Genomic DNA, 25,794 nt, shown 5'->3' on the forward strand with positions numbered 1-25,794 from the left:
AGTTTTCTTTAAAAAGCTTTTATTATCTTCTCAGAAATCTTGAAAAGGAATTTTCAAGTGTTATAACAACTTGTTGGATTATAGTAAGGTGTGTTAAGTGAATCAAGACAAGGTTTGTCTTGAGAGTTGTAATGTGGTGGCAAGCACCCATTGAAGCTTGTGTTCTTAGTTAAAAAATCTTAAGTGTAATCTTAAGGACTGAATGTAGGTCAAGTTTGTAGCTGAACTAGTATAAATATTAAGTGTGTCATCTTCTTCCTTCACTCTTTAGCTCTTCAGTCTTTTCAAGTTTTTAAAAGTTTTAAGTGTCACCTAATTCAGTCCTCTCCTGGATGCCAGCCTATCCTAACAGGTACTTTAAAGCTAAATGGTCGATGTAAACTATCACCTTAGCACCCACTAAGTTTGATCTAAATTTGCTAAAAGCAAACACTACTACAAGTAGTTCTTTCTCAATTGTGGTATAGTTTTCTTGAGCATGATCAAATGTTCTACTAGCATAGTAGATGGGTAAGGAATTTTGTCTTTCTTTTGACCAAGCATCAAACCCATGGCAAAGTTACTAGCATCACACATCACAATGAAAGGCAAACTCCAATCAGGGGCCATCATGGTAGATGCAGACACAAGTTTTTTCTTCAACTCTTCAAATGCTTTCAAGCATGAAACATCAAATTTAAATTCAATATCTTTTTCAAGAAGAGTGCAAAGAGGCTTGATTATTTTAGAGAAATCTTTAATAAAGCGACGGTAGATCCTGTATGGCTAAGAAAGCTCCTCATACTCTTAATATTAGTAGGCAAAGGAAGTTGCTCAATCACAAAAATTTTGGCTCTGTTAACCTGCAAACCATTTTTGGAGACTCTATGGCCAAAAACTATCCCTCCTTAATCAAGAAGTGGCATCTTTCCCAATTCAAGACTAAGTTAGTCTCTTCACATCTTTTTAGCACATTAGCCAAGTTGATCAAGCACTTATCGTAAGAGTCCTTAAAAATCATAAAGTCATCCATGAAGACTTTCACAGTGTGCTCGATCATGTTAGAGAAAATTGCCATCATACACCTCTGAAAAATAGTTGATGCATTGCGTAACCTAAAAGGCATGTACTTGAACGCAAAAGTTCCATAAGAACAAGTGAATGTTGTTTTTTTTTATCCTCTGGAGCAATGAAAATTTGATTGTATCCCGAATATCCATCAAGAAAGTAAAATAATTCCCTTCCAGCTAATTTGTCAAGCATTTGGTCGATAAAAGGAAGAGGAAAATGATCTTTCCTAGTGGCTGCATTTAGCTTTCGATAATCTATACATACTCTCCAGCCAATAATAGTATGGCTAAGAATTAGCTTGTTATGGGTGTTAGCCACTGTAGTCATGCCTCCTTTTTTTGGAACGCATTAGACTGGGCTTACCCAAGAGCTGTCAGAGATAGGATGGATAATGCCTGCATCAAGCCATTTTAAGATTTTCTTCTTCATAACTTTTCTCATAATTGGATTCAATCTTTTTTGATGTTCTACGAAAGCTTTATGATTGTTTTCAAGGAAAATCTTATGCATGCAAATTGAAGGGCTAATACTCTTTATGTCAATTAAAGTCCACCCACTAGCTCTTTTATGAGCTTTTAAGACTTCCACAAGTTGCTCTTCTTGCTGTGCATTCAAATCCACAACAATAATCACCAGCAAGGTGTTGTTAGCTCCCAAATAGACATACCAAAAATGAGAAGGTAATGTCTTCAACTCAAGAGATGGAGGCTCTTCAATAGAGGATCTCAAAGATGGTCTATTAAGAGAAGATAAATCTAGAGATTCAAATTAGATATGGTTTCTAGAATAAACCGATGATGCATTCATAATAGTCATACACTCTTCTCCATCTTAAGTCTCTAATTGAGCTCCTAGCAATAAGGCTTCCAACAAATCATTAGGAATTGCCTCATTAAATTCTTCTTGTGTAACTTGATCAAGCATATCAACAAAGAAGCATTACTCCAGACCATTGAGAGACTTCATCAACTTTTGCATGTTAAAAGTGACTTGCTCATTATTAACCCATATAGTAAGCTCACCCTTTTCAATATCAATTAAGGTTTTAGCGGTGGCCAAGAATGGTCTTCCTAAGATAATAGGAATATCACAATTATAACGTTCTCACTCCACTAAACACACTTAACAAATAAAGCTCATGGTAATCAAGGGATTAGCTCCGAAGAGTGATTACTAAGGTTTAATCTAAAAGGAAAGGATCCCAAGTTTTCTAAATAGAAACAAGTTAAAAAAATCAATCAAAACCTTTCATATCAGAGTAAAAATAAGTTTCACAAGCATGGAATACCTTAGAGGAGTGAAAGAAGTTGAAAATGTTTGAAAACAAATTATGTACTAAAATACAGAGAAATGCACCACGGTAGACGCACTCTGTGCCGCGGCATGTTGCTCTTTGTGCCACATGCTATGGCTCAAGCGCCATGCACCACAACATGTTGCACAAAATTTCACTAGTTCTGCTGTCATTTGACAGTAGAATTAAGGGAATTTCTGACTCGCCCTGATTCTCCATCCGACGTTCAAATGACGTGATCCATGTGTCTACGGAAACCTCTTTTCTTGTACTAACTAATGGCATAGGTTTCACTTATAAAACACATCACACTATGAAGTTGGACACCCAAACACAATTTGACCACTTTTCAACACTTTTACACAAAATGAGTATCAAAAACCCTCAACAAGTGCTAAAAGCTTTTTCTAACACCTGAACTATGTTCAATAGACCTAGGACTACCAGTACAACACATCACAAGTATCGAAACATCAGTATAACTAAAATTCACTCCTTAACCCTAATTTACCGAAAACAAAGGGGAAGGTAAATTAGCATTACATTTAACTCAAATCATTCAAAACATGCTTAAAACTTTATTTCTACACTTACACTAGTATTTTGACACTATAAACATATATATGACAAAATACATAAAGGTTAAGGGCCTAAAATATAATTCTAACATTTTCAACAACCAAAGTAGTGCAAGTGAGGTAATATGCATCCTAAAATTGGCAAGCCATACACTATTACACAATTAAATCTAAACTAAAGGCATACAGTAGGAATATGTTAATTCCCTGTCTCTTTAGTCTTCTCTCTCTCAATATTGGAGCTAGAGCCTATAAAGTATTAAATAAGAAGGATGAGTCTAGCCACTCAATAACCAAGGTTAAACCCACCCTATGCAATTATATATCAATTATAAAGCAAAAACATGCACAAGGAGATCAAATTTATAAAGCATGTCCCCATATATCACATTTTATCATTTATCACTCTATAGCTTCTTTACTCACATAACTAGGTGTATTGTCTCTATATTCTCATATATGTGACAAGACCTATACTCTTGTGACTTGCCACCACCTAGCACGTGTGACAGGTCATATATTTACTTAGGCAATGATCATCCAACCTTATATCCTCCTTATTTCCTCAGACTAAAGCTGTAGGCTATAACACTAATTAAGGCTTTGTCTGTGAGACTAGACCACCCAAGCTCACCAATTGTGAGATGTGACCAGACCAAAGATCACAGGACTCACTCTCAGACCACGGCTTTCCCTATTCTCGAATCCCTGGGGTGTCTCATACTCTAGGCCATTCTCCTCATTGAACCGATGGAGATAGCTAAGTTCTAGTCCCTCGACAAAGTATGGGATAGTCCCTCAACAAACAATGGGATAAGGCTATAGCCCCTATGCACCAGAGGCAGCCTAATTACCATATGGATTTTCTCTACTCTTAAATCTTTAGGCGAACTCCTGTCATTGATCATGCTATAATCATTACTCACTTGAGTTTACTTTTTTACTTTCATTTACTCACTATTATCACAACCACATTGGGCTCACAACCTTGCACTACCCAAGTGTGTATTCTCACCTTTTCTCAAAAATCCATTTTTCATTAACAAACAACTACCTCTATACCTCATCACATATATCTTTCAACAACAACAACAATAGTCATAGTTAAAACTCTCTTGACAAGGCATATTGCACTTTCAAGTCAAAAATAGCATTTCCATACACTCAATGAAACATATATATATATAGTTTTACATAAAAATCAATCTCACACATGTAACATTCACCATTCACACTCAACAATTAATTAACAATCAATTAACTTATAACTACCCAAAGTAAAGTTTTTCCCCGATTACCTTAAACCTTTGAGAGGTCAAAGGTTTACCCCTTAATCAACTAGCTTCCAAGTTTGAATTTTCACTCCAAAAGGTGACCAAGAGCTAAAACTACAATCAACCAATTTGAATTCCATCAACATAATAAACTCAAACATTTGAACCCTGAATCTCTACTTCTAAATTGCCCAACCTTCACTTTATAAAAGGTGGAGCCTAACCATTGAGTTTAATAATTACCTTTAGCCCCTAATAGCATTAATGAGCCATTAAATCCTCATTAATGGCATCACAAACTTCCAACCACCCATAATAAATAGGATTTTCGGATATTAATGGTGCCCAACAACTAAAGACACCAAAACTCATCATACCTAGGTTTAAATACCCTAATCTACCCCCATTAACTCCATTTGAGTCAACAAATTTAGACCCATAACCTATATGGACTGAAATCCCACTTCCACTATCAAGCCTTAATCATAAACTCATGAATGTGGAAGAACAGGGGAGATTAATGAGTATAATACTTACCTTGAGTATTTGTAGCCTTCAAAATGCTCTCAAAAGTAATCCCCAAGGAAACCCTAGCAGAGTATTGGCACGCCTCTCCTTTCTCTCTTTTCTTTTCTTTCTTTTTTTATCTCATTTCACGTCTGATAAAGTAAAGAAAATGGCTAGGCATCACGACGCATGGCACAAAGAGGTCCTCCCTGTAACATCCTGAAATTTTAAGACTCGAATTTATTTTAAAAATAAAATAAAATATCTATAATTAAATTAAAATTTAGAATAATTTGATAGAAGTCCAGAGTTTGAGTTTTACTCAGCAAAAGTTTAGTTTTATTTTATTTTTAACTAGGAAAAAATTACCAAAGTTGACCTAAGCTTTTGTGCTATAATAAAAAATGTTAGGCCCTTTTCTGTATTTTTCCCTAAAGTCTTATATCAGCTTTTTAAAGACCAAAATGAACACAGAAACAAAATATAACAAAGAACAAAGGAAAGAAAGAAATGCATGGATGAGAGTGAGAGGAAGAAGAGAGGAGGAAGAGAGGGACTTGGGCTTAAATTTAGAAGGTTTTGCAACCGTTGTGAGCTTAGCTACGTAGTAGGTAAACTCTCTACTTCAATCCTTTTCCTTCCCTCTTGATTTTCTTTAATTTTTGAAAGAGAAAATTTTTAAATTTTAATCTCAAAGGCTTTATTCTTGTAAGCTTTAGTTTCTTTAGATCCTAGGAAGAATTTTTTGAGTTTCTATATAATGATCTAATGTTTTGAGTGGATAATTGGATAAAAAAGGTGTTTCAGGAACAAAATAAACCCTGAGAGGTTGGGTTGTGCTCCTCAATGGTTTAAGTCTATTGATTTAGCTATAATTTTTCTATTTGATCCCAATAAGATTTAAATTAAGATTTAGTTTTCATTATAAGGGCTAATGGTGAAAGTTGGTGACACTAAGTGAAAGTTTTTAATTGATTAAAAATTATATAAATTGAAAATTAGCCTAGTGATGGCTAATAAATGATTTTAGTGGTTAAGTGATATTATGTGAATGGTTGGTTTAATATATGGACCATTAGGATGGATTATGACTCATTGGCTCAAGTTATGTGGTATGAGCTATAGTCTTCATTAAATCCTATTTGTCATGATAAGTGATGTGAATCACTTATATGTTGTAGGGAATTATTGGTGGAACTTATTGAGAAGTTAAGAAACAAGCCAAGTCCTATTTTGTACAAGAGGAACCCTTTTGATACTAAAAGGTTGAGGTAACAGGAGAATTTATATTTCTTATTACTTTGTTTTAGCTATTTTTGAATAAATATTACTAGCTATCATGTATTACATATTTTAAAATATTAAATGTGCTTTATAAGGGGTTATGGGGTACTACTTTTATTATAGTGCAAATATATTTTTTAATTGTTTAACAATAGTATTTTTATGGAAACGAGATTTGTTTGCATGTATTGTAATCATAAAGAATAGAAGTTGCACTTAAGAAACTGTAACTAAGTAAGGTATCTTAGATAGGTTAAGGAATCCTTTAAGGGAGATTTATAAATGTTATACTACCTTAGAGTGTTGAAGTGGTTAATACTCGAAAAAGGTAGACATGAGTGAAAGGCATGATCTCGGTGGAAGTTTACCAATGAGAAGGTGTGGACTTTTGATATTTTATGGCACATTGCCAGTACTCAGTGTTGTCTTACGTATTAGGGGCTTAGTGCACTAAAGTGGTTAGTATATTGAGTGTTCGAAACCTCTCAGTAGGAGAGGGAATCTGACATATGAAGTGTGAGGTTGAGTGCCTAGGCTAAGGTAGCCCTCACATGGAGAGTAAGTTGAGCTAGCTCTGGGAGGGAGTTAGCTTTGACTGTTCAGGATTCACGTCAAAGGGGCATAGGCGGTTCGGTAGATTAGATCATGCCTTAGATTATGTTTTGTGCCTATGGAGATACAAGTAGATATAAGATTTACCTGTAAGTTAAAGAGTGCTAGGGGGCATTTTGTTGGTCATGAAAGGCCATACCAACCTATGTCATATATTCATGCATTTTAAATGGCTAAATTATATACTATGTTAAATTTATTATTCGTTTATTCGATTATGGCTTACTTTGTAATAATCAATGTAGATTTCTTTGTTACTAAGACTGTGGTTGTCTTACCCCTTTCTTTTCAATATTTCTAGATCTAGGTGAAGGAATCGGTGTAGGACAGGGAAAGGAGCAAAGCTAAGGGTTGTTTGTGGATTGTAAAGAACTGCAACCCCTTTCTTTTAAGAAAATCTATTGTAATATATTTAGGATTAGGGTGCCAATAGGATGTGATTATGTATATGTGTGTGAGTATGTGTGGATTGTATGGCTTGTGTATGAATTTTTATTTGCTTGTAGACTTGTGGCTAGGAAACTTGGTTATGGTGTGTGGTTTTGATGGATTTATTTAGTAGACCAAGTTTTTACTACAAGCAAATATTTATTTTGATATATATGTGATTCCACAAGCAAAAGCAAGGTGATTGCATTGCAAAATAGTATGCTATGGGTAAGAATACACCTTGGATAGAGAGAGTAGGTGCATGGGCCCCACATAGATCTCTAACCCAAGTGAAAATATTTAGCATATGTATTCATATGTGTATATGATATTTAGAATGGTTTTTGGCCACTCTTATGTGATTTGTGCTTTTTAGGGGTTCAAGGTCCATTTTAGGAAATGGCACCCGGGTGGTCAAATTTTGGTATAAAGAGTTTTTCTATCATTTAAATGTTCTATCAGGTGTTTTTAGTCCTATTTGATGTGTCCAAAGTATTCTCACAGGTTTGTGACTATTAGGATGAGATTTGGACAATTTTGAAAATGGTTCTTGCTAAAAAAAACTGCACTTTTGCTTCTGGGTGTTCAAATCTTAATCCGACCGTTGGATTTCTCTAAAATTTGGGTCACAAGTAAAATATTTTATAAGTTTCGTGTGAGCTTTAGAATCATATTTATCAGACATTGGAAGAAGAAACAGCACACTTCAGAATTTGGTCCGGAGGAGCTGTCATGGCAGCAACAGTGATGATATTGCAACATACACGAAATTCATTCCGTCCGTTAGATCTTTTCAAAATTTGGTATGCTAATAGTACTCTTTAAAAGTGACATGTGAGCTTTGGAATTTCTCTGATCGGAGTCGGATGATAAAATGGTGCACTTCGGAAGTTAGTCTGGAGGTGCTGTCAGCTATCATGATAGCAAAAATGACCAAACTTGTAATATGTCTAATTTTTAATCCAACCATTGGATCTTTTTAAAATTTAGTACACTTATAATACCCTTTGAACATGAAGTGTAAGCTTTAAAATTTCTTTGATCGGGGACCGAATGATAGAACGGTGCCTCCTAGAAGTTGGCCCGAGAGGGCATGTTAATGCTATAATGACAACATCTTTTTACCTCGCTTTCGCCTAGCTTGCTTCCATGCACTATAGGTAAAACCTATAAATTTTTTTTACTTAAAAAAATTTTTTAATGTTTACTTAACAATCGTGTATCTGCTTAGTGATTTAAATGGTTTGTTTTCTAAGTTGGTTTTAGAATTAACTCCTTAACCACACTTAGTTTATTTGAATTGTGTAATTTTTAGATAACACTCGAGGCAAGTGTTACACTCACTCGCTCAGAGATGGGTGTACACCATGGCAGACGATCTATGCACTGCAATGTGTGGCACAGCAACTTCAACTCTTTGTTTTTTTCTCCTTTCGATGCCCAAGTAGTCCACCTTTATACCGGACCCACAACTAAGGCTAAAATAGCATTAAACATGATTTTTAGACCTCTCTGGCCACACACCACTTCAATTTACTTAATTATCCTAATTAAGTTTAATTAATTAGGGAATTAAAACTTGAGATGTTACAACTCTCCCTTCTTTTTAGGAATTTTATCCCCAAAATTCATTTAATCTAGCAAAGCTAGTAAAACCTTACTTCATAGAAACAAGTAAGGATACTAGTTTTTCATCTTCTCTTTGATTTCCCATGTAGTATCACCAGAAGTCATCCCTTTTCAAATGACTTTCACCATCCAAATTGTTTTATTTCTCAGTTGTTTCTCTTTAACATCCACAATTTTCTCCAGCTCTACCCGATATGTCAAATTCTCACGTAACTTTACATCTTTGGGCTCAATCACATATGAATGGTTAGGTTGATACTTCTTTAATTGAGACACATGGAATATATCATGCACACTCGACAAATGAAGAGGTAAAGCAATCCGGCATGCCAAAGGCCCAATTCTCTCAAGAATTTCAAATGGCCTAATAAATCTAGGAGTCAACTTCTTTACACGAATAGATCTCCTAATTCCGGTCATAAGTGTGACCTTCAAAAATATGTGGTCTCCCACCATATACTCCAACAGTCTCCTCCTCTTATCTACATAGCTCTTTTGTCGACTCGAGTAGTCAACAACTTCTACCGAATAGTCTCAATTTTCTCAATGGTTTGATCCACCAAACTAGGACCCATTATGCTTCTCTCACTCAATTCAATCTAACAAAGTGGTGATCTACACTTCCTGCTATATAAGGCTTCATATAGAACCATTTAAATGCTCACATACAAATTGTTACTATAAGAGAATTCTGCCAAAGGTAAGTGCTTATCCTAACTGCCACTCCATTCGATGGCACAAGCACGTAGCATATCCTTGAGAGTCTAGATGGTCCTCTCGGTTTGACCATCAGTCTGAAGGTGATAAGCCATACAGAACTTCAATTTTGTACCCATAGCCTCATATAGTGCTTTTCAAAAGTTTAAAGTAAACCTCGGATCGTGATCTAACACAATCTCTTTCGGCACCCCATGTAACCTCACAATCTCTTGAATATAGACCTCTACGAGCTTCTCTAGGGCATAATGGGCTCTAATAGATAAAAATGGGTAAACTTGGTCAATCTATCCACAATTATCCAAATAGCATCATGATTCGTTTGGGTACGTGGCAATCCCATAATGAAATCTACAGAAACACAACCCCATTTTCACATGGGAATCTCTAATGGTTATAGCAATCCTGGGGGTCTTTGGTGCTTGATCTTTATCTTCTGACAAGTCAAACATCAGGATACATACTCTGTCACATCACTCTTCATACCAAGCCACCACCACCTACTCATCATGTCTTGATGCATCTTGGTAGTTCCTGGATGAATAGTAAACTTACTCCGATAAGCTTTAGCTAGAATAGTCTCTCAAACCCATTTATCATCAGGTACACATACCTAATCTCTATATACTACTAACCCATCTTTATTGAACCAAAAGTCCTTAATCTTATTTTCCTTGCCTCGATATCATCTCTAATCTCTAACAGATACTTGTCTTTAAGCTGAGCTTTTCTCAAGTCTTTCTAAAATTCATTAGTAATTACCATTTTATTCAAGTTGCACACGGTGAAATCTAGACTATTTTGGTGTTCACTAGAGAAATCCTCTAGTAGCTTGTACTTATGGATCATCAGCCACTCCATATGTAAGGTCTTGCAGTTTAAAGCATCAGCCACTATAATGGCCTTCTCTAGATGGTACTTCAACTCAAAATTATAATCTTTCAAAAATTCCATCCACCTTCGCTGTCACATATTCAACTCCTTCTGATCAATTAAATACTTGAGGCTCTTATAGTCACTAAATACCTCAAACTATAAACCATAGAGATAGTGCCTCCATATTTTTAAAGCAAATACAACCGTTGCTAGCTCAAGGTCATGAGTTGGATAACTCTCCTCATGTAGTCTTAGCTGTCTTGATGTGTAAGCTACAACTCTATCATCTTATATCAGCTCACAACCTAGTCCCTTAAGTGATGCATTGGTGTAAACCACATATGGCCATATAGGATCTGGAATAGTCAACACTGGCGTTGTAGTCAACTTCTCCTTTAGAGTCTAAAACGCCTCTTCACACTCCTCTGTCCAAACAAACAGCTGATCCTTCTTTATTAGCTTCATCAAAGCAGAAGCAATTTGAGAGAATCCTTAGATAAATCTCCGATAATAGCTAGCTAAAACCAAGAAACTTCTTATCTCAGTTATCAATGTTGGTCTCTCCCACTGTAATACTACATCAACCTTGTATGGATCCACTACTATACTGTCAGCAGAAACAACATGTCCCAAAAATTTCAATTCTCATAGCCAAAATTCACACTTGCTCAATTTGGCATACAACTTGTGCTCTTTCAGCACTTGCAACACTATCCTCAGATGTCTTATGTGTTCTTCCTCATCTCTCGCGTATATCAGGATGTCATAAATGAAAGCCACTATAAATTTGTCTAAGTAGGGTCTGAAGATCCTATTCATGTAGTCCATAAAGATTGCGGGAGCATTTGTCAAACCGAAGGGCATTGCTAAGAACTCATAATGCCCGTATCATGTCCTAAACGCAATCTTAGGCACATCATCTGCTTTAACCCTCAATTGGTGATATCCAGACCTTACATCAATTTTAGAGAAAACTGCAACTCTGGCAAGTTGGTCAAGTAAGTCATCAATCCGTGGCAATGGATACTTGTTCTTAATTGTCACTTTGTTGAGTTGCCTGTAGTTAATGCACAACCTCATACTCCCATCTTTCTTCTTTACAAATAGCACAGGCGATCCCCACGGTGATACACTCGGCCAAATGAATCCCTTCTCTAGCACCTCTTATAACTGCTTTTTCAATTCTTCCAGTTCTGTAGGAGATATTCGACATAGAGCCTTAGAGATTAGCTTGGTACCATCTACTAAATCAATTAAGAATTCAATCTCTCTTTCATGTGGCAATCCTGACATTTGGTCATCAAACACCTCTGGAAACTCATTCACTACACCAATTCTATCAATTCCTCCATCATACACTTCATGTGTAGAACAATAGATCATGAAAACCTGGTACCCTTCTTTCACTTACTTCTCCACTTATAAGGCTGTCAAGAACATGGGAGTCTCACAATCCACTACTGACAATGACTTGACAGGTTCAGGGTTAACAGTTGTCACTCTGTAAACTGGTAAGGAGACTGTCTTTCTATTATAGTCAAATGTCACACCATTGGTAGACAACCAATCCATCCCTATTATCACATCAACACCACTCAAAGGTAAGCAGATTAAGTCAATCACAGAAACTTTATCACCAAACTTCAATTCTAGTTTCAAACAAGTCCGACTGGTCCTCACATATGCACCAGCTGGTGTAGACACATTCATGGCAAATGGCATTTCAAGCACATGCAAGTTTAGTCTCTTGGCACAATCATCAGATATAAAAGAGTGTGTAGCACTAGAATCAAACAAAGCATCTATTTGGTGACCACAAAGCAAAATTATACCTCTAGTCAACTTTGGTGAAGCCTCGGTCTCCGCTCTGGTCATAGCAAAGACTCATTCTGGGATAGCAGATATTTGATCAGGAGCAGGTATGTTCTCTGGGAAAAACTTAGCTATGTGTCCCACCTTGTTGCATTTGAAGCAAACCCAACATTGCCCTTGGTGATGTTTCTCGCATTTGTTGCACTGCGGAGCTCTAGCTAGCATCATAGTAAATGAATCCATAGATCCCTGCTGGGAAGTCTAATTTCTGACCCCACTTATACTCCTCTGGGTATTGCTCCTTTGGTTGGATCCCCTAGATTGGGACCCCTTCTAGAAGCTCTTCTTCTTGCTCCCTCTAGCACTGTACCTCCTAGACATGCTTAGGTTAAAACCTGAATTCTTACTCACTCCACCCATAGGGCCCGTGTAGGAAGAGAATCTCCCTTAACCATCTCTTTTCTTCTCCTCCACTACTCTACTCCTTCTGGCTATAGCTCTGAACTTGTTGCACATAACCTCAAAGGAAGTAATATCAAAGGCAGTTAACTGTTAGCTGAACTCAGGCCTCATCTTATCAAGAAATTGCTCAGCCTTCCAATACTCATCGTCATGATGACTTAGGTAGGTGGAGTACTTTGATAGCTCATTAAACTTTGCTATAAACTCCTTCTCATTCATATTTCCCTGTTGCAATTTGTGAAATTCAGCCTCTTTCTTTACTTGAAATGAGGCTGTAAAGTAATGGGCGAAGAACTGCCTCTTGAACTTTGTCCATGTCAAATGCAAGCCATCCACTGGCCTCATACTTTCCCACCATTACTTTGCTGCGTCCTCAAGCATAAAAGTAGCTAAGAGAACCCTCTGCTTAGTCGTATAAGTCATGACCGAGAAGATGGTCTCAAGCCTGTCGATCTACTTTTCAGCTGCTCGATCCTCTATAGAACCCTCAAAGGAAGGACGATTCAACCTCGTGAATCACTTCGAAGCCATATCAATGGAGCCTTTCGACTCACTCATCCTAGGCCTCATTAGTAACACTGGCCTCTTAGGAATACTTTCCTCATAGTACTCTTCGTCTCTATGTCCATGCACCTCAGCATGCATATTATCTCAGTCTTCCTCTTGGTCAACCCTAACTCTCTCAACTGTCTTGCTACTCTCCCCAGGTCTTCTTCTGAGGATCTCGTCATAACTATCCATTCTCCTTTGGATGTCCATCATCATATGCCTCAGTTCATCCAGGGCATTGTCTTTATTACCCTATTGAGGTCCTGGTTGTTGTTCTTGGTTCACCGGTTCTTATTCCGATCTTTGCACATTTTCTAGTGCATATTCTCCCCTCTTAAGGATGGAAGCAATCCCAAAAAGGAAAAGGGAGTTAGCACTAGCTTGGTGAGGGAAATAACAAGTGTAATAAGATATTGCCAATTCCCTATATGCAATGCACAATAAAAAATCTAAACAACTCAATCACAAAACTAAAGACCAGTTCTCAAAACTAGAGAAACTGATACCAAGTTTATAACGTTCTTACTCCACTAAACACACTTAACAAATAAAGCTCATGGTAATTGAGGGATTAGCTCCAAAGAGTGATTACCAAGGTTTAATCCAAAAGGAAAGGATCCCAAGTTTTCTAAATAAAAACGATTTAAAAAATTAATCAAAACCTTTCATATCAGAGTAAAAATAAGTTTTGGAAGTATGGAATACCTCAGAGGAGTAAAAGAAGTCAAAAATGTTTGAAAATAAATTATTTACTAAAATACAGAGCAATACACTGTAGCGAATGCACTCTGTGACCCGGCATGTTGCTTTCTGTGCCATGCACTGCGACTCAACTGCCATGCGCTGTGGTGTGTTGCATAAAATTTCACTAGTTCTACTATCATTTGATAGCAAAATTGAGGGAACTTCCAACTCGCCTCGATTCTCCATTTGACGTTCGAATGACGTGATCTAGGTGTCTACGAAAAGCTCTTTTCCTGTACTAATTAATAGCATAAGTTTCACTCTCAAAACACATCATACTAGGAAGTTGGACAGCCAAACACAATTTGATCACTTTTCAACACTTTTATACAAAATGGGTGTCCAAAACCGTCAACAAGCGTCAAAAGCTTTTCTTAACACCTGGACCATATCCAATAGACCTAAGACTACCAGTACAACACATCACAAGCATCAAAACATTAGTATAACTAAAATTCATTCCTCAACCTCAATTTACCAAAAACAAAGGGGGAGGTAAATTAGCATTACATTTAACTCAAATCATTCAAAACATGCTCAAAACTTCATTTCTACATTTGCACTAGTATTTTGGCCCTATAAACATATATATGACAAAATACACAAAGGCTAAGGGTCCAAAATACAATTCTAACATTTTCAACAACCAAAATAGTGCAAGTGAGGTAATATGAATTCTAGAATTGGCAAGCCATATACTATTACACAATTAAAGCTAAACTAGAGGCATACAGTAGGAATATGCTAATTCCCTGCCTCTTTAGTCTTCTCTCTCTCAACACCAGAGCTAGAGCTTGAAAAGTATTAAATAAGAGAGGTGAGTCTAGCCACTTAGTAACCAAGGTTAAACCTACCCCATGCAATTATATATCAATTATAAAGCAAAAACATGCATAAGGAGATCAAATTTATAAAACATGTCCCCATATATCACATTTTATCATTTATTACTCTATAGTTTTTTTACACACACAACTAGATGCATTATCTCCATATTCTCATATATGTGACAAGACCTATATTCTTACGACTTGCCACCACTTAGCACGTGTGACACATCATATATTTACTGAGGCAATGATCATCCAACATTATATCCTTCTTATTTCCTCAGACTGAAACCGTGGGCTATAACACTGATTAGGGCTCCGTCCGTATGATTGGACTACCTAAGCTCACCAATCGTGAGATGTAACCCAGCCAAAGATCACAGGACTCACTCTCAGACCACAGCTTCCCCCATTCTCAAATCCCTGGGGTGTCTCATACCCTAGGCTATTCTCCTCATTGAACCAGTAGAGATAGCTAGATTCTAGTCCCTTGACAAATTATAGGATAGTCCCTCGACAAATAGTAAGACAAGACTATAGCCCCCATGCACCAGAGGTAGCCTAATTACCATATGAATTTTCTCTACTCCCAAATCCCTAGGCGAACTCCTGCCACTGATCATGCCATAATCATTACTCACTTAAGTTTACTTTTTCACTTTCATTTACTCACTATTATTACAACCACATTGGGCTCACGACCTTGCGCTACCCAAGTGTGTATTCTCACATTTTCTCAAAAATTCATTTTTCATTAACAAACAACTACCTCTATACCTCATCACATACATCTTTCAATAACAACAACAATATTCATAGTTAAAACTCTCTTGACTTTACATATTATACTTTCAAGTCAAAAATAGCATTTCCATGCATTCAATGAAACATATATATAGTTTTTCATAAAAATCAATCTCATGCATGTAACATTCACCATTCATACTCAACAATCAATTAACATACAACTATCTAAAGTAAAGTTTTCCCCTGGTTACCTCAAACCTTTGAGAGGTCAAAGGTTTATCCCTCAATCAACTAGCTTCCAAGTTTGAATTTCCACTCTAAAAGGTAACCAAGAGCCAAAACTACAATCAACCAATTTGAATTTCATCAACATAACAAACTCAAACATTTGAACCCTGAATCTCTACTTCTAAATTGCCCAACCTTCACTTTATAAAAGGTGGAGCCTAACCATTGAGTTTAATAATTACCTTTAGCCCCTAATAGCATTAATGAGCCATTAAATCCTCATTAATGGCATCACAAACTTCCAACCACCCATAATAAATGGGATTTTTAGATATTAATGGTGCCCAACAACCAAAGACATCAAAACTCATCATACTTAGGTTTAAATACCTTAATATACCCCCATTAACTCCATTTAAGTCAACAAATTCAGACCCATAACCTATATAGACTGAAATCCCACTTCCACTATCAAGCCTTAATCATAAACTCATGAATGTGAAAAAAAAGGGGAGATTAATGAGTATGATACTTACCTTAGGTGTTTGTAGCCTTCAAAATACTCTCAAAGTAGTCCCCAAGCAAACCCTAGCAAAGCATTGGCATGCCTCTCCTTTCTCTCTTTTCTTTTTTTTTTTCTTTTTTTATCTCATTTCGCGTCTGATAAAGTGCAGAAAATGGCCATGCGCCACGGTGGACACACAACGCACCGCAATGTAAGGCATAGAGAGGTCCTCCCTCGCTTAGAGATGGCTGTGCACCGCAGCAGATGATCTATGCACCACAGCGTGTGGCACAGCAACTTCAACTCTTCCTTTTCTTCTCCTTTTGATGCCCAGGTGGTCCACCTCTATACCAGACCCACAATTAGGGTTGAAATAGCATGAAACATGATTTTTAGAGCTCTCTGGTCACACACCACTTCAATTTACTTAATTACCCTAACTAGGTTTAATTAATTAGGGAATTCAAACTTGGGATGTTACAACAATCCACCTCACAATCAAGGACAATGAACTCAATCAAAAAAATGAATTTATCCACCTTCACAAGAACATCTTCAATAACACCATGTGGATAAGCTAAACTTCTATCCACTAATTACAAAGTCGCGGTTGTTGGTTTAGCCTCATCCAACTCAAATTTATTGAAAATAGAAAGAGGCATAAGATTGATACTAGCACCAAGGTCATATAATGCCTTACCCAAAAATTTATTTCCAATGTGACATAGAATTAAGAAGCTACTAGAATCCTTCATCTTTTGAGGTAGGATCTTGATGATATCCGTACAACTTTTAATTAGAGCAATCGTCTCAAACTCATTGAACCTTCTCTTTTTAGAGAGCACATCCTTTATGAATTTGGCATATTTTGGCATTTTCTCCAAGGCTTCCACAAAAGGAATGTTGTTATGCAATTAGTTGAACATATCAAGAAACTTTTTGAATTGACCATCTTCTTCTTGCTTCCTAAGCCTTTAAGGAAAAGGTGGTGGAGGCATATATTTTGGCTTAGCCTCTTGTTGCTTCTTCTCATCACCAACCTTATTAGCTTTATCATCACACTTTTTCTCTTCTTGATTCTTCTTTGAGTTGTCATACTCTTCAACCACAATTTCTTCATCAACTACTTTATCACCAATAATCATATTAGTAGCACCATTACTCACACCACTTACACTTGGCATAAGAACTTCTAGTAATTGCATCCCACTTCTCAAAGTGATTGTCTTGTACTCCTCCTTACCATCCCTTTTAGGATTTAGAATGGTGTCACTAGAGAGATTGCTTCTTAACATAGCATTCATTTGTGAAGCCAATTGCCTTATTTGCACTTAAAGATTCTTAATTGCAATTTCATGAAGAGAAAGAGTTGCCTTAGTTTTAGCTTTTGCAGACTGTTCATTACTTAAGATTTGCGATAATATCTTTTTCATTTTAGACTCATGTTCTTTAATTGGCTTTGGCTTTGGCGGAGCTTGAAAACTCGAAGGGTGAGTTGGCTTGACATTAGAAGATGAAGGTTGATTTGAAGAATTTCCTTAACTCCATGAAAAATTAGGATGATTCCTTCATCCTCAGTTGTATGTTTAAGAGTAAGGGTTATTGTGAGGATTTTGAAACTTACCCATATAGTTGACAGACTCAGTAGTCATGTAAAGAGGACACTGATTAGGCATGTGAACATCATTACATTAATTGCACATAATTGGAATAGCTTGGACAGCATGCACATTCTAAGAATTTTCCTTTTGTATTTGAGACTCCAACACGTCAAAACGCTTATTCATTATATTTAAGATGGCAATAATTTGGGAAGAAGAATCATCTTTAGCACCAATCACCATTGATGTATTTCTTCTATTCATGTTTTGTGTTGTTTGCAAACAATTGATCTAAGAGTTGAAAAACTTCATTGACAAGCCCATTCTGATGTCCTCCATTTATGATAGAATCAACCATAGCCTTAGGAGATAGATTTAGATGATTACAGAAAATCTGAATCACTACTCATTTATCCACCCCATGATTTGGGCATTTCCTCATTAACATCTTGTATCTCTCCTAAGCTGCATAGAGATGCTCATCTGGATATTGTTTAAAGCTAAGAAATTCATCTCTTGCTTCCATAATTTTATCATCAGAGAAGAATTGAGGTCTAAACTTGTTCTCAAGGTCTTCCCATGAACCAATAGAACCTTCAGGAAGATTGTTGAACTATTCTTTAGCCTTGTCTTGTAGAGAAATAGGAAACAATTGCAAGCACAAAACATCTTTAGGCATCCCGTTCTATTTGAAAGAGTCATATACTTCCACAAAAGGAATCACATGCTTGTTAGCATCTTTATTAAATAGACCATGAAACACCCTATTCATCTAAAGCATTGTAGTCATTGTAGGCTTGATCTCAAAAGTATGTTCTTGACACTCCGGCATCTCAATACAATATTGAGTAGCCCTTAGATTTTGATTAGCAAAGTCATTAACTGAGGCAGTGTCATACTCATCTTCTGCCATGTTTTCAAGTTGAGTTTTAGGAGTTCTTTTAGAATTTGAAGATTCAACTTCTTCAAAGATTGTTTATACTTTAAGTATAACTTCCAAACCTTTTGGGTCTATGGCTTGCATATACTACATAAGTACCTAAAGAAGAAAGCAACCACAGAAGTATCAAACTAAAACAAAAATACTAAATAAAGACAAAATAAAAATCTAGAATTAATATCTACAAGGCTCAAGTAAAATCTACTATCGCTAGTTTAAGGTTGATCAAAATATTTTCAAAAGCAAATCCCCGGTAACGGCGCCAAAAACTTATTACTCGCCATAAGTGCACAGGTCGTAGCAAGTAATAAAGTAAGAGTAAAGTATGGTTCCTTCAAAGATTTATTTAAAAATAGTGATCAAACAAAATACTAAACAAATTGAATCAAGTTGAGCAAAAAAATAACTAGGTAAAGGTTTATTTAGCAAACTAAATTAACACTAGTAAATAAAGAAAAGCAATTGATTCACACACTTCAAATACAAATTAGAACCTAGGATTATTTATCATCCTTGCATTTCATAACACTAAAATTATCTCCTCTCATAGTTACTTTTAATAACAATAAGTGCTAACCTAGGGTTCTAAAAATACTCTAACAAGCTCTCTCAAGTTATGAACAAGTGTTTAGTTAAATTAATTACCCAATCTCTCATTACAATTAATAAAATTTAATTTTAAACACCAACCCTAATGTAGCTATGCAAGGCTAGTAAGTATATCACTATCTTACTAGCAAAACTATCCATTCAACATGCAAATATCAAGTTCTTGCTCTCTTTTACCCAAATTCTACATTCAACCTAGCCCTCTCAAGTATCAATTAAGTGAATCCAACATTTAAATGGTGGCCAATCACTTAGAAACATTAAGAAAAAAGTAAAAGAAATACATATATATATCATTAATTGCAAAAAGAGAGGAGGAACTTAGTATTATTCCATACAATGGTTCAAAATAATCCTTAAGCAAAGAGTTTAGCTACTCATAAACATCAAAAAGCTACAAATACATAAGATATTCACAGCCATTACAAGATTACAAGAAGAGAAATGGAGAAGAAACAAAAGAACTGAAGAAATGAAGCTTTAAATCTCTTCAAAGCTTCAACCATTACACCCAACTCATTTAAAGCTTAAACCCTAGCACAACAAAGCTCCCAAAGTATCTGTAAGTGCGTATAATGACTTCTGGGTCGAGCTCTCTAAATATAAATGTCCTACCCAATCAATTTTAGATTTAATAAAATGTAACATTTTTCTGACAATGGCAAAAATCGCGAACAAAAGTCACGACTTTGGTAATTTTACACTGTTTTTGCAGCTAACGAAAATTATTCACTTTGTGCTTGATTTCTTCATCCAAAAGCCTGTCAAAAATATCAACAAAGCTCTAGAAATTCTTATATCCAAATTTTAAAACAAAATGCACATTTTCCTATATGCAATTGAGCCAAAATGGATTAGAATTTAAGAAAAAATGATGAAATAACATAAAATTCTAGAGGTTAACAACAAATATTTTGGCCCACTAATATAAACATAAGCACCAAATCACATTCCCAAGGGTCCAAAATATTCCACCCAACACAAAACCCATAATGGAAGTAGATCAAAAATATATTATCCCAGTTGGCAATATCTTAAATAAATACACATATCAAAATAAAAAGATTAAGGCCTACAGAAGTTATTATTAGCATTTGGCCTAATTCTCCTTTCCTCTATTCTTTCCAAATGAGTTAACTCTTATAATATATTAAAAGAAAAGAGTGAGTACAGTCATTCAATAACCAAGATATATCTAAGTTACACAAATGCATGATAATTAATCATGAATGCAAGTGGCTAATAAATTCATCAAGATAACCATATAAACAATCATATCAAGAACATGTTAATCACATTAGTATCTAACTCATGTGAATAATTTTAAGAATAAAGTCAAGTACAAAATTGGCATGATTGCCCACAAGTACTGAATATTTGTACAAACTTGGCACAAGTGGCCACATATACATTATTTACATATTTACCACATGTTCTCATTTCCACAATTACAATCATAGTCTCATATATAGCCATCAAGCACTCAAATGGCATAATAATAATAATAATATGCATGATCAATCTCTTCCTTATATCCCTTCTTATTTCCTTTAACATGAAATCTGTGGGTCAACAACCGGAAGGGATCATCCATGTGGTAAAACTACCAAGGCCTTAATTATATCGTGAAGGGCTACCGGGTCAAGGTTATCTTACTTACTTATGAATACAGTTTCCCCCAAATCACACATTATGTGGTGTTATATACAAAACTAGCTCTAACCAAAACTCTAGGTAGGCCAATAGGGTTAAGTCCCTTAATAGGAATAATGCTATGATACCCTATAAGGTAAGTAGCAACTATAACCCCTAGGATTATTGGTTAATAGCTAAGTACCATATGAATTTTGTATAACCATTAGGTCATTCACTAAGATGAACTCCCGCCATATGATCATACTCATGAGAAAATTTATTTCAGTAACTCATATGTGTAATTCACAATTACCCACATATTCCTCAATTTTCATGCTCAATAAGCATCAAGAATCATCATATCTAAATCATGTCTCATGTATCAATTTTTATGTTACCCATAAATCACATTGGCAACATATAAAAACTCAACATGCTTATACACAATTCATTATCATGTACAATCCACAATTTATAATTAAGAGTATATACATCATCATCAACTTTCAATCTCATTACTCAAATCATGTCACAATTAACTTGATCACAAATTATAAGATCTCAATAAAGCCACGTATACATTACAAACAATAGTTTCAAGATTTAGATACACACACACACACACATGTTCAATTGTTTCACAAACATAAATAATTGATTAATACACAAATGCATAAAATAAATTTTCCCTAGTTACCTCAACCTTTGAGAGGTCAAATGTTACTTCTTAAGTTATAACACTTCTAAAACTTTCTCAAGCTTGAATGGTGCCAAAAAAAAATTAATCTATAATTAATCATATCTCAGTATGTCAATAGTATTATTAACACAATTTTCACTCATATTACAAAACTTAGGTATTTATTTTATTTTATTTCATTTTTTAAGACCTTAGCCTTAGCCTCTTGAGTTTTAAAATTCAATTTTATCTATTTGAACCTATCCACTTGATTCAATAACTTCCTTCACAATAGTTTCATAAAAGTTTGGCTAAAATTATCCTTCAATCAATTTTCTAATATCAAAATTTCCATTTTTTTATTCTAAAATTCACACATAAAAATATTCAAAAATTGCAAACTTGGTCCTAAGGCTATAATCACCATTCTACAGCCATAATAATTTATTTCTCATCTCAAATAATTATCTAAACATTAATAAATTAATTTATACTTTGAGAGTTAACCAAAAATCTACCATAAAGTCTATGATTAATTCAAAGGCCTTAAATTCCAATACAAAATAATATTCTAGAATATTTAATATATTACCAACAACCTCAATAACAATATTTATTCATCCAAAATTCATCCATTTTTCAAACCCTAAATTTTGCATAATTTGAAAATTTGAAACTAAGGAGAAAATATGACTAAGAGAAATATTTAAGATACTTATTTAGTCTTAAAATACTTGAAATCTCATTCAAAAGATTTTATTATAAAACTCCACCTCTTACATCAGTCCCATCATCAGTGTCGAACGCTCTCTCCCCCCCCCTCTCTCTGTTCACGTGCACATAAAGGAAAAGGAAGAAGGGAAAAGGAAAAAGGTTTTGTTGGCTTTTTAAAAAATAATGTGGACCCCACGTCAAAATTCATATCTCTCTCTCTCTCTTTTATTTTCTTTAATTTACACATGCACGGGGTGGGAGAGGGGTCTCTCCACTTTTTTTCCCTCTATTTCTCCCATCCTCACCATTCATTAATTTTATCATTTAAAAAAATTATTTAATAAAATAATTTGAATGGTGGAGATGGGGGAAACGTAGGGAAATTGAGGGAAAAAAAATGGAGAGACCCCTCTCCCTACACGGATTTTGCAATCCATTCCTTCCTTATTTTCTTTTTGGTTTTTTTACACTATTTACACATTAACACACGTGCACAAGCGAAAATTACATCCCCCACCCCTTATTCATTTTTTTAATGTTCCTTTTCCTTCTTGTTCTTGCTTTCTTTTTTTTATAATATTATTATTATTATTTCTATTTTTTTAAAAAAAATCATAACTTAGGATTTGAATTTATTTTGAATTAAATTTAACAATAATCCCTTAATTAAAATTATTTATTCTAAATACTCTTCCAGAATTATTCATTTGCCCTTAATTAACTTAATTAATTTTGGATTAAATTTTTTGGATGTTACATTTTACCCTTAAACTATTTTTTCAAGGAGCAAAAAACTCCCTCGATTAAAGAACCATTAACTTTGCCGTTATATACTGATATGACATGTCTGTGGGGCCCATGCATAGTGACAAATGAGACTTTAACCATGTCCTTTGATGTCAATTTGTTCCTAAACTCTTTTTTCAAAAGTGCTGAGCACCCTAAAGTCTTTTTCTAGGAGCATTGAATACCTTAAAGTCTTATTAAAAAACTAATGAATATTGTCAAAATATTAAATATTTTCATATTTAATAATTTAAATATTATTATTTATAAATATTCATTCAAAATTTATAAATTACTTTTTAAATATTAATAACTCAAATTAGCATTTTAAAAATTTATAGATGACTTCTTATTTTTTTATATTAATCTTCGATCTTCTTTTTGACACAGTACTCAAATCATTATGCTTTTTATACGTGTTGGAACTTATTTATATTTTTAATATTGATTAAGTTCCTTAATTTCTTTGGTCAACAAAACTATTTTCCTCCAAAATATTGCACTATGTAAATTTAATACTCTCTATATATTATATTGTTAGGAGTAAAATCAGAAATATGACAATCAGGACCAACAAATTGACAACTAAAATGTTTATTTGAAATATATCGCTTATTCATTAATGTGCTACCAAAAAGGTTACTTAACAAAAAAAAATGGAGAGATGATTAGAAGAAATCCCTTCATTAATTTGAAGGTTCATTCTCTTCATTTTTAATACAAAATTACAAAATATTAAAAATATTAAAATATTAAATTGGGTGGTGTAATGCTTTAAATAATAATATTTAAATTATTAAATATTAAAAAATTAATATTTTAATAATATTTATTAAATTTTATTTTAACAAAACTTCAAGGTGCTTAGCATTTCTAGAAAAAAATTTTAAGGTGTTTAGCGCTTCTGAAAAAATAATCTAAGAGTAAATTAGCACCAACAGACATAGTCAAAGTCTAACATATTACTATGCGTGAGTCCTACATGCATGCCATGTCAATATATGCACATGTGAGATACATAGGAGACATGTTGGTAATGCTTTTTCTCCTAGCATTTATGCTAATTTTTGTAGCTCACTGGAAATAATTTCTATAGTTCACTAGAAATGATTTCAATATTATTTATCATGAATTTTGTATTGAAATTATATTATTCAAAAGAACATTTCTAAAACATAGAGGAAATTTGAATTTGAGAGAAATTATAAGCTAAACAAGAAATGAGCAAATTTTTTACCCTCGAAGCCTTTCAAAGAGTAGATGAAATTAAAATGTTTTGATGACAAAATATATGCACATTAACCTATGCAATATCAAAATTAAAAAGCACAGTCCTACAAATAAAAATTAATTTTATAATGACTACATATTTTTGAATTTAAGTTTAAAGCATTTATAAAATTTGAAATAAATTATAAAAACACTTCAAACAAATGAAAGCAATCAATTGAATGATGACACTTCAATGTTACTATTATTTTACTGTGCAAGAAACAGTAACAAACATTATAGTTTACAAAAGAAAAAAAAATATAATATATTACTCCTTCCTTCCCAAATTATAAGACACTTTTAAAGAATATTTAACATTTAAAAATATAAAATATTTTGATAAAAATAAAGTTTCATTAATAATAATTTTTCAATATTATCCTTCCCATATATTATTTCTATTCAATATTCTTTTATCAATAAAGTATTAAATAAAGGGTATTTTTAAAAATTTATATTTTGTCTTGAAAAAGTAAAGTTGTTTAATGTATTTAATGAGATTTATTGATATGTAAGATTTTATTTAAAAGTATCTTATAATTTAAAATGGAGGGAGTATAAAATAAGATAAGATAAGATAAGATTTTAATAATTCAAGTTTTATAATTATTAATATAATTATTAATGTTTTTATAGTGTCCTGTTAGTCCATATAATTTCATTTATGAGACTTGACCTATGTCCTATAGTGTCAAATTCACGCTTGTGGCTGGTCGCATTTGTAAAATCGACGATCAGACCAGACATGTTTCAAAATATAGTAATGACAATCTCAGAATTTCCAAGACACCTAATTATAAATTTAATTAAAATATATTTATATAAAATGCAATAGCTTAAACGAATTTTAAATTTTAGTAGGCTAAACTTTTAAAGATAACAACAAAAAGGGGAGAATAACGAATAACGACAGCTTAAATAAAAAATGACATGAAGAATAAAAAATTTGTGAAATATTCCTTCCATTAAAAAATATAAAGTATTTTCTGAAAAATTGAATATTAAAAATTATAAGATATTTTTAATCTTTTGAAGTGTAATTATTATTTTTTTTTTAAGTACCCTTATTAATGAATGATTTTATATTTATTATAGAGTATTTAATAGTAATAAATATAAAAAGATAAGGTTAATTTAAAATTAGATAACTATTTTATTGGAGGTGAGATTATATTAAAAAAATTTATTTTTGCTCTTTTCCATTAGTCCACAGTAATGAACGTTGTTGAAATTTGTGCCTGATTGAAAAAACAAAAAAAAAATTAATCTCTAGAGATTTTGTTAGGAGAAATTATGATGAAGTTTTGCATAAATAATTAATTATTATAAAATTTATTAATAATTAAATATTATTAATAAATTTTACTAGTAATTAATGTTTTGGCGTGAGATTTAATTGTAATTCTCTCTTTTTCTTGTGTAAACCCTATT

The 25,794-nt window shown here is 33.8% G+C and overlaps 1 pseudogene; it reads right to left on the bottom strand.

The window, feature by feature from the left end:
- LOC129316446 (casein kinase 1-like protein HD16) overlaps nt 1-12,125 on the bottom strand; it is a 49,409-nt pseudogene extending 37,284 nt beyond the window's left edge.
- Nucleotides 12,126-25,794: the final 13,669 nt, after the last annotated feature.

This window comes from Prosopis cineraria, unplaced genomic scaffold (genome assembly GCF_029017545.1).
Source record: "Prosopis cineraria cultivar Desert tree isolate PC_DT_omini unplaced genomic scaffold, ASM2901754v1 PC7, whole genome shotgun sequence".
NCBI classification, from domain to species: domain Eukaryota; kingdom Viridiplantae; phylum Streptophyta; class Magnoliopsida; order Fabales; family Fabaceae; genus Prosopis; species Prosopis cineraria.